This window comes from Amphiura filiformis, unplaced genomic scaffold, assembly GCF_039555335.1.
Source record: "Amphiura filiformis unplaced genomic scaffold, Afil_fr2py scaffold_374, whole genome shotgun sequence".
NCBI lineage: Eukaryota > Metazoa > Echinodermata > Ophiuroidea > Amphilepidida > Amphiuridae > Amphiura > Amphiura filiformis.
The window spans coordinates 1-15,071 of NW_027305838.1; positions in this window are offsets into that span (position 1 = coordinate 1).

Sequence of the window (15,071 nt, forward strand, 5' to 3'; positions counted from 1 at the left end):
CAATTCCATAGGAATAACATTAAAAATATAGATTTGGGGATTTGAAAATAAAATCAAAACTGGGTGTACTTCAATATTACTTCAGTATACTTGCATCAGCTTTGTCAGAAAGATAGGATCACAGACTATTGCAGACTACTCGCAATCACGTTAAGTCCCTGCATCGCACGTTAATGCAAGCCGATCATTCCATAAAGTGCAGCATTGAATACCTGTGTGGAAGAAGGGTCCAACTCCATCAAAACTGTTTTTGAGTATTAAGAAAAAACTTAATTGGAAAAGTTTTACAGGCAGAATGTTTTCATCTTCAGGGGACCTTTAATACATGAACATAAAATATTACATACATTCAAAATTATACAGTTATGGTACAGGGCCTTCTTCCACTTATATACTACAGAAATTTGGTAAGGGTCGGTTCATAGTGTCTATTCGAAGTCGAATATTCGGCTTCGAATACTTTTTGTGACGTCAAATTATATACGACAAATCGAATAAAATATGAGTTGAATCGGATTAAATATCGTGCAACTGATAGCGAGATACTATTGATTTATATGAAATGCTCGAGGTCACCTGAATATCGTTCGATGAACGATGATTTCAAAAATCCCCAATGAAAATTAAGGGATCTGGAATGAGCGTTTTGAGCGTTTCGACAGTATTTTTGTGGGACATGAGAGCACATCAGACATATCGAATTACATTATAAATACGAAGAATGTCTTTCTGATATCAAATAATTTTCATTTTTTAAAATTCACGATATAATACAAATTTTATGACAAATTATTAAAATCTGATATTTTTCACATATTGATATATAACAGTCCTCGAAGTAAATATTATAAATCTAATGATATTTTCTTAAAGTGTATGTAGCTGGGAGGAAAAGCCGACGATCAATTGAAAATTTTGCCCTTTCATATTGAAGATATGGATTTTTTTCCCAAAAAGACCTAATTTTTGTTGGTGTTTTGGGAAAAAAATCCATATCTTCAATACGAAAGGTCAAAATTGTCAATTGATTGTCGGCTTTTCATCCCACCTACATACACTATAAGTATAAATCATCAGATTTATCAAGTTTAATTTGAGTACTGTTAAATATCAAAAATATCAATTTTTAATCATTTGCCATAAAATGTGTATTTCATTGCGAATTTCAAAAAATCAAAATTATTTGATATCAGAAGGACATTCTTCGTATTCAGAATCCTATTCGATATGTCTGATGTGCTCTAATAGCTTCTAATGTCCCACAATAAATAGGCCTACTGTCCAAACGTTCATACCCCATCCCTTAACCTGCCCAGTTGTCAAATACGTCTGGATAGTTCCAAAATGGCTGATAACGAACTGAAAGAAAATGCTATGGGCGCACACCACTAAATAATCTTCCCATTGAAATACGTGCAAAAACACCGGTTTTCTTTGCTCATTTTGAGGCCTTTTGGGCTCGTTTAAAAAAAATTTATGATGACCAGTCGATTGTAAATCGATGAAAGTTTAACATATGTTTCAATGTATAGGGTCCTTATTGTCCTTCCACCTCGTTTTCCCCGCTACATGAGGCCGCGAACAGCGCCCTCACTGTTTTTGACATGCTCTCAAGACTGCAAACCCGATTCTGCCATTTTTTAATTCGCGGACCTATTTTCTCAATAATTATAAAAATGCGACTTTTTTGGTGACTCAAATTTATGTATAGGCTTTCCACTTTTATTTAAGCTATAATTCGCCACTCTTTCTGATTAATAAGTCTAAAGACCAGCCCAAAATACCTCAAATAGTTTCTGTATTTTACCGGAACTCATTAGGGTTACACAAATGGCGCATTGATTTAGTGGTGTACCCCCTTATTAGTGCGGTACAAGCGTACCCATTTTTATATGATATGAAAGTAAAGGAAAATGCCTGGCAGGCAATAGCATTCCAATGCTGTAGTGATGGTAAGTAATGTTTTATGCAAATAATATGATATTTAGGCTTACAAACATAACCTAAATGTACAAGTGAATGTTTCCATATTAACGTAGCTCTATTTAAATCGACTGATGCAGAAAAAAACTCCAAATTCAGATTTATGCCTCCACCCCGGTTTTACATAAATAATATTTGGCCCCAGTTCTAGGTCCCCATATGCATCTGCCCCTGGCAGCGGATGTGTGAGGGTCTGGGGTGGTAAATCATTGGTTATTGATATAAAAATGCGTTTGCCATGGAGCTTCACCCATTTTTGTCATCTTTTCCGCACTAGCGGAATTCTTGACGTTTTTGGCACCTATAGGCCTAAACGATGTTATTTTGGGCGGAATAAAGATGTAATGCGTTGTTATCAGTCAAATTCATAATTATAATTAATAATTAAGAGGGCAAAATAAGTAATTTGTAGGAATGGATATATAGCGCTTTGCAATGAATATCTTCATAAACTATGCAGAACAACCAAAACCACGAGCGTTGGTACCCTATCATTGCGTGCTCTTTTAAAATAAATTCTTGTTTATCTTACTATAAATAGGCTAATGTTGTATGTGTGTATGTGGTTTATGTAAAAGGCTCCGTCAGTTTCGATCAAAATGTCGCCAAATTCATACGGGAGATCGAGGAATATACGGGAAATTGCCTGGACTTTATTTGGTTGAAATCGGTCAAGAATTGGCTGCAAAAACAGTGAAAATATGGGTAAAAACGGGGTTTTTGTTATGAAAAACTGCAGCTGGTAAGCAGCGCGTCAGCGCCGCGTGCGTAATGCGCACTACGCCAATGCGCGCGTAAACGGCGCAGAGCCACGCGACTTGCGAGCCAGAGACCAGTGGACATGATAATATAGAAAGTGGACATGATAATATAGAAAGAAGAAAAAATAAATAGAAAATAAAAGACAAAAAGGTACATGGACGGCGGTCAGCATACACGCTATGAGAGGACGTAATAAAATACGGGAAGAAATGTGTGTTGTATAAATAACATGAAGCGGTACTATAAAGAAAATGGAAATTAAAGTGACAAAAGAGGTACGAGTAATAGGCCAACGGGTTAAAGTAACTAAATGAAACGGGAACGAAACAAAGAAGGAAAGAAACCATTCAGGAAATGTAAGAAAAAAAGAAGCTAAAATAATGAGAACAGAATTAAATAAAAAAACATGGAAACGAGAAATCGCAAGCAGCAAATAAAAAAAAAGAGAAGCTAAAAGGGAAATGTAAGAAATAACAGATTTAGAAAATAATGGGAATGGGGTTAAATAAATAAATAACATGGAAAAAAAGAAAGGAAATGTAAGAAGAGACAGATTTATATAAATACAATGTACCTTTTCATTGATTCTACCTGTTCAGTAATTCTTCCTGTTATAGCGAACGCTCCTATTTAGGCCTACTCACTAGCGGGGACCCGCGCGAAGCGCGGGTATCCCGCTAGTTTCTATAATTTGTGAATCAGGCATTAAAACACACTTAGGCCCTAGCAATGTAGGCCTACACAAGTTTGGAACGAGACTTTTTATCTTTTGACGCGTATTTCGGTCAAATGCCAAAATTGATTGCTCAATGAATCATGAAATGAGAGCAATACTACTTTGATGATACCGATCTCAAGTGGATATCAGCCAATGAAAAAAGTATTCACCGGAAATATATTTGTGGGAGTTGAATTTTGTTGAACTCGACAGATATATATTTGGTGGGTCACCGTGGGTGGTCTCATATATAACACTTGTGAGGGCTGTCATTATGTCGTCGCTTCAATCATATCTTATGATATTTATATATTTATTTATTTATTTATTTATTTATTTATTTATTTATTTATTTATATTTATTTATTTATTTATTTATTTATTTATTTATTTATTTATTTATTTATTTATTTATTTATTTATTCATTTATTTATTCTTTCATTTATTTATTTATTTATTTATTTAATTATTTATGTATTTATTGACTTATTTATTGACTTATTTATTTTTTATTTATTAATTTATTTATCTATTGACTCATTCATTTCTTGATTTGCTTTGCAGTTGAAACCTACAAGAAGGTATGGGTCAACCTCCGCTCCTGGTTTTTGGCATATTAGAAAATATCAGTGTTTCAGAGTACAAATTTCACAATGAAAGTAGTAGGCCTATAGATCTTCTTCTCTCTTTCTTTCCTTTTCTCTTCTCCCTTGATTTCCCTTTTCTCTTCTCCCTTCCCCTTTTCTTCCCTCTTTTTCTTTTCTTTTTCCCTTTCTCTTCCCTCTTTCTTTCCCTTTTTCTCTTCTCCCTTCCCTTTTTCTCTTTCTTTCCCTTTCTCTTCCCTCTTTTTCTTCCCTCTTTTCCCCTTCCCAATTTTTGACTCTTCTTCCAGGTTTTTTGTGTCCGGGGGCAGCTTGCACCCCCGGCCCCTACTGGTTACGCCACTGCTCCTATTTAGACCCATTTATACAGACATTAAATCATGACAATAGTTCAATGGAGTTTTACCTATTATGATTTTATTAACTTCGTTAAAGAAATTCTCTAAATTTTGCTTACCTTGGTCAACGGGCAATACTTGTTAACAGTCGGGCAACGCTGTGAATTGTAGAAATATATCTTTCTCCGGTTCATAGTTTTATATTCGAAGCCGCATATATTTTGAAGCCCAAAACGTATTCGAAGCCGAATATTCGCCTTCGAATATTCACTTTGAACCAGCCTTAATTATCCATTTATTGAACAAGTAGAAGCATGTAATATGTTAGCCAGAAAGTTTATTGTAGTGAAAAGCATATTTCATGGATGAACAAAATTCCTCTTTAGCCGAATATTTGTGGAAGAAGGGCCCAACTCCATGGAGTTGGGCCTTTTTTCCATGAAAACCATGATTAAGTGTACGTGGAAGACTATTTAGAGAGTGGATTTTGGCTCATCTTTCACACACAAGGAAGAACAGTTTGCTGGCAATAAAATGCTGGGTCTAACTCATTTTTGTAAAATATTGGAGTTGGGGCCTTCCACTCAGGTATTCAATTATTGCATCTTTTTCATAAACACAAAGCCTCGCAATGCTCTTTTGCGAATACGCGAAGGCACGCAGCACTGCTGTGATTGTTAGATACGCACTATCAAATTACCGGGCCTCATGAATATGCGAGAATTCACATACAAAGCATGGGGACTTTGGCTGTTTGCGAATAGTCAGTGGATAGGCTGAGTAGTAATTTACAGAACAAAACCTATAAAATGAACAAAACTTACAGTGTGAGTTTGCATAAGCTTGCAGGAAATGTTTAATGCTGTGCATGATATCCATATTAAAGCTTCAATATACTAAGAAGTCCAAATTTGATAAATGTTCTCAAAATATCAAGAGCGATCTCAAGAACTACTGAACCAATACTAGGCTTGTTTGTACTCATTTTCATGCATTTTTCATGCTGATTTCAAATATGGTCATGAACATTTACAATTCTGACATTTTTGAATTGTTAAAACAAATTTGAAACTTGTCGTCTGCAGTTGACAACCGTGTGGAGAGAGTTAAGGCCGTATAAAATTAATGTTTTGGTTCTCGTCCAGAGGATTTTCATGAATTGATGAGGGAGGGAGGTTTTTTTTTTTTTTTTTTTTTTTTCAATGTAAAATTAGCATTGTCAGTAGTTTTCGGTCTTCTCAACAGTGCTCGAGGAAACGATGAGGCCCTTTTTTTTTTTTCAAATGTGAGATTCTGGGGGATAAACCCCTAGAGTACCACAAAAGACTTGGAAGTGATGCTTGTTCTCTAATAAACTTATTTATATGTATGAAGATTTCATAAATCATTCCAAAGTCTAAAAAAATTGAAAAATTCTAAAAAAAAAAAAAAAATCTGACAAATCCCAGAAATTGAGGAGGGAGGGACGAGAACCAAAATATTAATTTTACACGGCCTAAAGACCCATGTTGTTGTGTTCCTAGCACTCGAGCTTTATCTGTGAAATCGTCAGTAATTTTAAAGCACACAACAATATTTGATTATTGATATATTTAAGATATAAGTAGGCCTAATAACAAAATAATGTTAAATTCTACTCACAAATAAAATCATATGATATCTTCAGAAGTATTCATGTTACAAAAACAAATTTGGTTACAGCTTATTTACTACTCTGTACATCTATGTCAACATAATAAAAAAAAATCCAAATTTTGATACATTCCTTTCCAAACTATTCCATGTCATATACACAAGTACCGTGACTTGTGTAGATGATCAACCTTAATACTCTTGATTGGTCAATTGCATGATATAATCATCTGGGTAACCAATCAAAATAGAGCTTTTAGATCTCTCAGCAATTGTAAGCTTCTGTTCTTACCATATCTCTGATTGGCTAAATACATGATATAACCCACTTTGTAACCAATCAAAATAGTTCTTAGATGCTGATAATTCAACCATAGTACACATGGGGTTATGTTGTCAGTTGACTGAATAACAGATCAGCTTTTAGATTTTATTCACAGATTTTTTGATAAAAATCCTTGCCAGAAATAAAGGATTTTATCACGAATTAAGTTTGTATGAGAAAATGTTGGTTTATTTCACTTTATTTTGTGTATAAGGTAATTACATTATATGTTAAGTATTGGAAAACACAAATATTTTGAATAAACTTTGTATGCAGAATTCTGCATAAATGAATACCATTTTATGTGTCTGAATTTGTTTTAATGCTGATATTGGTATTGATGAAGTAGCAATCTAATGCTGATATTGATATTGATGAAGTAGCTATCTTCTGCTGATATTGATATTGATGACGTAGCTATCTACGGCTGATAACAGTGTTGATGAAGTAGCTATCTACTGCTGATAACAGTGTTGATGAAGTAGCTATCTACTGCTGATAACAGTGTTGATGAAGCAGCTATCTACTGCTGATATTGGTATTGATGGAGTAGCTATCTACTGCTGATAACAGTGTTGATGAAGTAGGTATCTACTGCTGATACTGGTATTGATGAAGTAGCTATCTATTGCTGATATTAGTATTGATGAAGTAGCTAATGTTACTTTTGATGAAGTAGCTATATACTGCTGATAATAGTGTTGATGAAATAGCTATCTACTGCTGATATTGGTATTGATGAAGTAGCTATCTACTGCTAATGCTACTTATGATGAAGTAGGCATCTACAGCTGATATAAGTGTTGATGAAGTGAAGTAGCTATCTACTGCTGATAACAGTGTTGATGAAATAGCTACCTACTGCTGATAACAGTGTTGATGAATTAGCTATCTACTGCTGATAATGATATTGATGAAGTAGCTATCTACTGCTGATATTGGTATTGATGAAGTAGCTATATACCGTTGATAACAGTGCTGATGAAGTAGCTATATACTGCTAATGTTACTGTTGATGAAGTATCTACTGCTTATATCAATCTTGATGAAGTAGCTATCTACTGCTGACAACAGTGTTGATGAAGCAGGTATCTACAGCTTAAGTTACTGCTGATGAAGTAGCTATCTACGGGGTTCGGTAGTTTGCTCGCGTTTTGGACGTCTCATCTTCCGGTCGGGGGACGTCATTGGTGATGCTGGGCTGGCGGCAGTCCTACTCTCGTTCCGGAGTGTGCGGACTTTGCGGTGGTTGGTCATATGCAGGATTTGGTGAGTGTGTCCCTTCATCACCGTTATTGGCGTTAGCATCCATTCGATGCTTTGGTTTTGATGTGACGCGTGATCTGTCATGGCGGACGTGTGTATGGGGGTACATGACCACTAAGTCATGTGTGTGGCTGGCTGCTGTGGGGAGCTGTGCGCTCAGGAGATGGGGGTGTTGCTGGTTCGTCGTGTTGCTGAGGGGTCCTCCGATCGGGGGTGGGACGTCTGGAGAGGGAGTGAATTGTTGTACTTGTGAAGCGGTTTACCATTGGTATGTCGTCTAACAGTCCTGATGAACTTATTCAAGGGGCTCATATTTAATCGTTTTTAAATATCTAATTGTTTTTGATGTAGTACTTATAAATGTGCAATATATGTATTTTATAATGTTTTTCTGGCGAATAAAATGAAATGAAATGAAATGAAATGAAAATCTACTGCTGATGTCAGTGTTGATGAAGTAGCTATCTATTGCTGATAACAGTGCTGATGAAGCAGCTATCTACTGCTGATATTGGTATTGATGAAGTAGCTATCTACTGCTAATGTTACTTTTGATGAAGTAAATATCTACCGCTGATAAAAGTGTATATGAAGTATGTATCTACTGCTGATATCAATCTTGATGAAGTAGCTATCTACTGTTGATAACAGTGTTGATGAAGTAGCTATCTACTGCTGACAATAGAGTTGATGAAATAGCTATCTACTGCTGACAATAGAGTTGATGAAATAGCTATCTACTGCTGACAATGGAGTTGATGAAATAGCTATCTACTGCTGACAATAGAGGTGATGAAATAGCTATCTACTACTGATATTGCTATTGATGAAGCAGCTATCTACTGCTAATGTTACTCTTGATGAAGTAGGTATCTGCTGATATCAGTGTTGATGAAGTAGCTATATACTGCTGATAACAGTGTCGACAAAGTAGCTATCTACTGCTGATAACAGTGTTGAAGAAGTAGCTATCTACTGCTGATATTACTGTTGATGAAGTAACTATCTACTGCTGATAACAGTGTTGGATTAAGTAGCTATCTACTTCTGATATTAGTGTTGATTAAGTAGCTATCTACTGCTGATAACAGTGCTGATGAAGTAACTATCTACTGCTGATATTACTGTTGATGAAGTAGCTATCTATTGCTGATAACAGTGTTGATGAAATAGCTATCTATTGCTGATAACAGTGTTGATGAAGTAGATATCTACTGCTGATTGATGAAGTAGGTACTCTACTGCTGATATTACTGTTGATGAAATAGCTATCTACTACCGATATTGGTATTGATGGAGTATATAGCTATCTACTGCTGATAACAGTGTTGATGACGTAAGTATCTACGGCTGATATCAGTATTGATGAAGTAGGTATCTACTGCTGATATTACTGTTGATGAAGTAGCTATCTACTGCTGATAACAGTGTTGATGAAGTAGCTATCTACTGCTGATAACAGTGTTGATGACGTAAGTATCTACTGCTGATATCAGTATTGATGAAGTATGTATCTACTGCTGATATTACTGTTGATGAAGTAGCTATCTACTGCTGATAACATTGTTGATGAAGTACCTATCTACTGCTGATATTACTGTTGATGAAGTAGCTATCTACTGCTGATATTACTGTTAATGAAGTAGCTATCTACTGCTGATATTACTGTTGATGAAGTAGCTATCTACTGCTGATAACAGTGTTGATGAAGTAGCTATCTACTGCTGATAACAGTGTTGATGAAGTACCTATCTACTGCTGATATTACTGTTGATGAAGTAGCTATCTACTGCTGATATTGATGAAGTAGCTATCTACTGCTGATATCAGTGTTGATGAAGTAGCTATCTACTGCTAATATTACTGTTGATGAAGTAGCTATCCACTGCTGATATTGATATTGATGAAGTAACTATATACTGCTGATAACAGTGTTGATGAAGTAGGTATCTGCTGATAACAGTGTTGATGAAGTAGGTACTCTACTGCTGATATTACTGTTGATGAAGTAGCTACCCAGCAAGCACAAAAACGTTTTTAAAACGTTTTAAATAGGTTATATTTTGGGTTTTGGTTTAGGTAAAAACGTTTTAATAACATTAAAATGTCGGGTTATATAAAGGTCATGAAATCGTTTTAAAACGTTTTGTATAAAAACACACTACAACAATATTTTTAAAATGTTTTCGAAATGTCATTGTAAACTATTTTTGCAAACATTTTTGGCCAAATATTTTGTCAACACTGAAATAACATTATGTTAAAATATTTGCACCCAGCAAACACAGAAATGTTCTTAAAATGTTTTTTACAAAACGTTTTAATAACATTTAAATGTCGGGTTATATAAAGGTCATGAAAACATCTTAAAAACGTTATTGTAAATATTTTGGGCAAACATTTTTGCAAAATATTTTTCAACCCCAAAATAACATTCTGTTTAGAATGATTTGTACCAAGTTTTCAAAATGTTTTTGGAATGTTTTTATACCATTTATATAACCCGACATTTAAATGTTTTCTGTAAAACATTTGTATTTGCTGTGCAGTAAATTACCAACAAATGTTATTTAATGTTATGAAAATGTTTTATACCATTAATGTACCCTTTATATAACCCGACATTTAAACGTTTTCTGACAACCTTTTATAATCTTTTGCGAATGATGTCGAAAACGTTTTGTGTTTGCTGGGTATCTACTGCTGATAACAACGTTGATGAAGTAGCTATCTGCTGCTGATATTACTGTTGATGAAGTAGCTATCTACTGCTGATAACAGTGTTGATGAAGTAGCTATCTACTGCTGATATTGATATTGATGAAGTAGCTATCTACTGCTGATATTAGTGTTGATGAAGTAGCTATATACTGCTGATAACAGTGTTGAAGAAGTAGCTATCTACTTCTGATATTAGTGTTGATTAAGTAGCTATCTACTGCTGATATTACTATTGATGAAGTGGCTATATACTGCTGATAACAGTGTTGATGAAGTAGCTATCTACTTCTGATATTAGTGTTGATTAAGTAGCTATCTACTGCTGATATTATTGATGATGAAGTAGCTATCTACTACTGATAACAGTGTTGATGAAGTAGCTATCTACTGCTGATATTGATGAAGTAGCTATCTACTGCTGATAGCAGTGTTGATGAAGTAGCTATCTACTGCTGATACCAGTGTTGATGAAGTGGCTATCTACTGCTGATATTGATATTGATGAAGTAGCTATTTACTGCTGATAACAGTGCTGATGAAGTAGCTATCTACTGCTGATAACAGTTGATGAAGCAGCTATCTACTGCTGATATTGGTATTGATGAAGTAGCTATCTACTGCTAATGTTACTTTTGATGAAGTAAATATCTACTGCTGATATAAGTGTTGATGAAGTAGGTATCTACTGCTGATATCAATCTTGATGAAGTAGCTATCTACTGCTAATAACAGTGTTGATGAAGTAGCTATCTACTGCTGACAATAGAGTTGATGAAATAGCTATCTACTGCTGACAATAGAGTTGATGAAATAGCTATCTACTGCTGATATTGCTATTGATGAAGCAGCTATCTACTGCTAATGTTACTCTTGATGAAGTAGGTATCTGCTGATATCAGTGTTGATGAAGTAGCTATATACTGCTGATAACAGTGTCGACGAAGTAGCTATCTACTGCTGATAACAGTGTTGAAGAAGTAGCTATCTACTGCTGATATTACTGTTGATGAAGTAACTATCTACTGCTGATAACAGTGTTGGATTAAGTAGCTATCTACTTCTGATATTAGTGTTGATTAAGTAGCTATCTACTTCTGATATTAGTGTTGATTAAGTAGCTATCTACTGCTGATAACAGTGTTGATGAAGTAACTATCTACTGCTGATATTACTGTTGATGAAGTAGCTATCTATTGCTGATAACAGTGTTGATGAAATAGCTATCTATTGCTGATAACAGTGTTGATGAAGTAGATATCTACTGCTGATATCAGTGTTAATGAAGTAGGTACTCTACTGCTGATATTACTGTTGATGAAATAGCTATCTACTGCCGATATTGGTATTGATGGAGTATATAGCTATCTACTGCTGATAACAGTGTTGATGACGTAAGTATCTACTGCTGATATCAGTATTGATGAAGTAGGTATCTACTGCTGATATTACTGTTGATGAAGTAGCTATCTACTGCTGATAACAGTGTTGATGAAGTAGCTATCTACTGCTGATAACAGTGTTGATGAAGTAGCTATCTACTGCTGATAACATTGTTGATGAAGTACCTATCTACTGCTGATATTACTGTTGATGAAGTAGCTATCTACTGCTGATATTACTGTTAATGAAGTAGCTATCTACTGCTGATATTACTGTTGATGAAGTAGCTATCTACTGCTGATATTACTGTTAATGAAGTAGCTATCTACTGCTGATATTACTGTTGATGAAGTAGCTATCTACTGCTGATAACAGTGTTGATTAAGTAGCTATCTACTGCTGATAACAGTGTTGATGAGGTACCTATCTATTGCTGATATTACTGTTGATGAAGTAGCTATCTACTGCTGATATTGATATTGATGAAGTAGCTATCTACTGCTGATATCAGTGTTGATGAAGTAGCTATCTAATGCTAATATTACTGTTGATGAAGTAGCTATCCACTGCTGATATTGATATTGATGAAGTAACTATATACTGCTGATAACAGTGTTGATGAAGTAGGTATCTGCTGATAACAGTGTTGATGAAGTAGCTATCTACTGCTGATATTACTGTTGATGAAGTAGCTATCTATAATATTTGGAGAATACTCTTTTAAATGACGTTGTTGTTGTGTTGTGTTTTGTTTTTTGTTTTTAATAAAAAAAAATGTTTTAAGAATGTTTTCATGACCTTTATATAACCAGACATTTAAAAATTTATTTTTAAAAAGAATTGTTTAAAAGTGAAGGATAAGTCATTCAAATTGTTATTTGGTATTTTTGAAATGAAAAAGTTTGCAGAAAACGAAGAAAACAGCAGTATTGACGAAGTTGAAGCCCAATTCAAATACATGTAGCTAATTTATACTGTCAGTATATATTACAGATTCTTGTAAAATGCCTCATTTTGTCTTAAGTACACGGCTTTCGTCTGATCCACTTATCAGGCTCTGTTAGAACATCTATGACAATGACAAAGGTACTAAAATCTGAATTTTGATGATCTTTACAAGCATCCGGATGAGCAAATCACTGAATGGGCCTTTAAACGTTTTGACTAAAATCAGAACGCGGTTATATCAGTTCAATGTAATGTTTTAAAAACATTTTGTGTTTGCTGGGTGCTAATGTTGTTGTAGGTTAATTTGTTTGTTTGTTTGTTTGTTTGGATGTTTTTAATATTAATCATCCTATTTTGATGAGTAATCAATATCCTGTTGCAAGGCATTTGTTGACAATACAGTAACCATGGTAACTTTCAATATTCATAGTACCATTACCTGTGAACTTAATATGACTATGCTGTTCCATTTAAAATTCACACTACCCTGTGAAATATCTGCCACAGGGGGGGTATGTTTTTCAAATGTAATTGGTCAGGATTAATCATAACTCATACCCCCTATATTATGGCTTTACCTATATCTTCCACAACTGGAGTGAGTATTTCACATGGAAGTTGCCCAATTTGTCTGTTCCAATCAAAACTCAAACTCCCTCTGTGGAACACCTCAGCTAAATCTTCCACAGGGGTAATGTGGTGGATTTTAAATGGCATAGAGAGAAAGGATGAAAAAGGGTTATTTCCTCATCTGAAATAGATGACGTGTTTCTTAATAAAAAGTTTAAATGGTAATAATCTTGTTTTGGGCACCACCATTAACATAATGTCAGTCAAAAGGCTTCGTTCATTCTCATTTAATTAATGCGTGCACAATTTGTTTGTGATACAAGGTGACTGAAAAATGATAGCTATCATTTGATATTCTCATCTTTTTACAGGCAGACTTGGTTGCAAACTTATGAACTTTTTCATGTAAGTTTTCTCATGTTTTCCATTGATTTTTGCGCCTTACTTTTTGCCTATAGGGGACCAAAAAACCATGTTCTGTCGAACGGACTTGTCAAGTAGAGTTAGTCGATCATGATTATTCTATTTTATTGGGTTTTGTTTTTACTTTTTGCTGGAAGAGGTTAAGGAAGGGTATGAACGTTTGGACAGTATTTATTGTGGGACATTAGAGCACATCAGACATATCGAATTGCATTCTGAATACGAAGAATGTCCTTCTGATATCAAATAATTTTGATTTTTGAAATTCGCAATGTAATACACATTTTATAGCAAATCATTAAAAATTGATATTTTTGATATTTAACAGTACTTGAAGTAAACTTTATAAATCTGATGATTTATACTTAAAGTGTATGTAGCTGGGATGAAAAGCCGACGATCAATTGAAAATTTTGACCTTTCGTATTGAAGATATGGATTTTTTTCCCAAAACACCAACAAAAATAGGTCTTTTGGGGGAAAAAATCCATATCTTCAATATAAAAGGTCAAAATTTTCAATTGATCGTCGGCTTTTCCTCCCAGCTACATACACTTTAAGAATATATCATTAGATTTATACAATTTATTTCGAGGACTGTTATATATCAAAAATATCAAATTTTAATAATTTGTCATAAAATTATCGTGAATTTCAAAAAATGAAAATTATTTGATATCAGAAAGACATGCTTCGTATTCAGAATGCAATTCGATACGTCTGATGTGCTCTCATGTCCCACAAAAAATACTGTCAAAACGCCATAAACGCTCATTCTAGATCCCTTAAATGGTCCTTAAAGTCACCGAAAGCTTGAAAAAATCTGGAAAACAAATCTGACAATTTATGACAAACATATTTTTCCAGTCAAAATTAAGTCACTTCGGTCAAGAAACGGTTGTTTTTAATTTCATGCAGTTAAACCATGGAGGTATATAAATATTTATTTAATTTAATAGCTTATATGCATGTGTATAATCGTAACTAGCTAACTCGTTTCAGTGCCAAAGATTGCCAACTCTGAGAAAAAAGTCATCAAAGTTCGGGAAAATTGGGCAAAATGGAAGAAAGAGACGTAGGCCATCAATGACCGATGATCACGTCACCAGAGAAAATCCTATAGGGTGCTTGCACGGAAGGTCATTAGTTCAAATCACGCTTCAGAAGATATGCAAACACATGGAGTACAATACCAATCACCTATTTAACGCAGGGTATTGATCAAAGTAAATCCTCATGAATAACAATGTCAATGAAATGTCGGTAAAGGGAGTGGACAAAGTGAATGCGTTCGTTGTGGTTCCTTCTTATCTCTTTCTTCCATGGTTAAACTCATGTTGGTCGGGCCCGTTTTTTCGTCGCCTTAAAATCAGAAGCATGCAATAACTCAGTTTGATCAAAC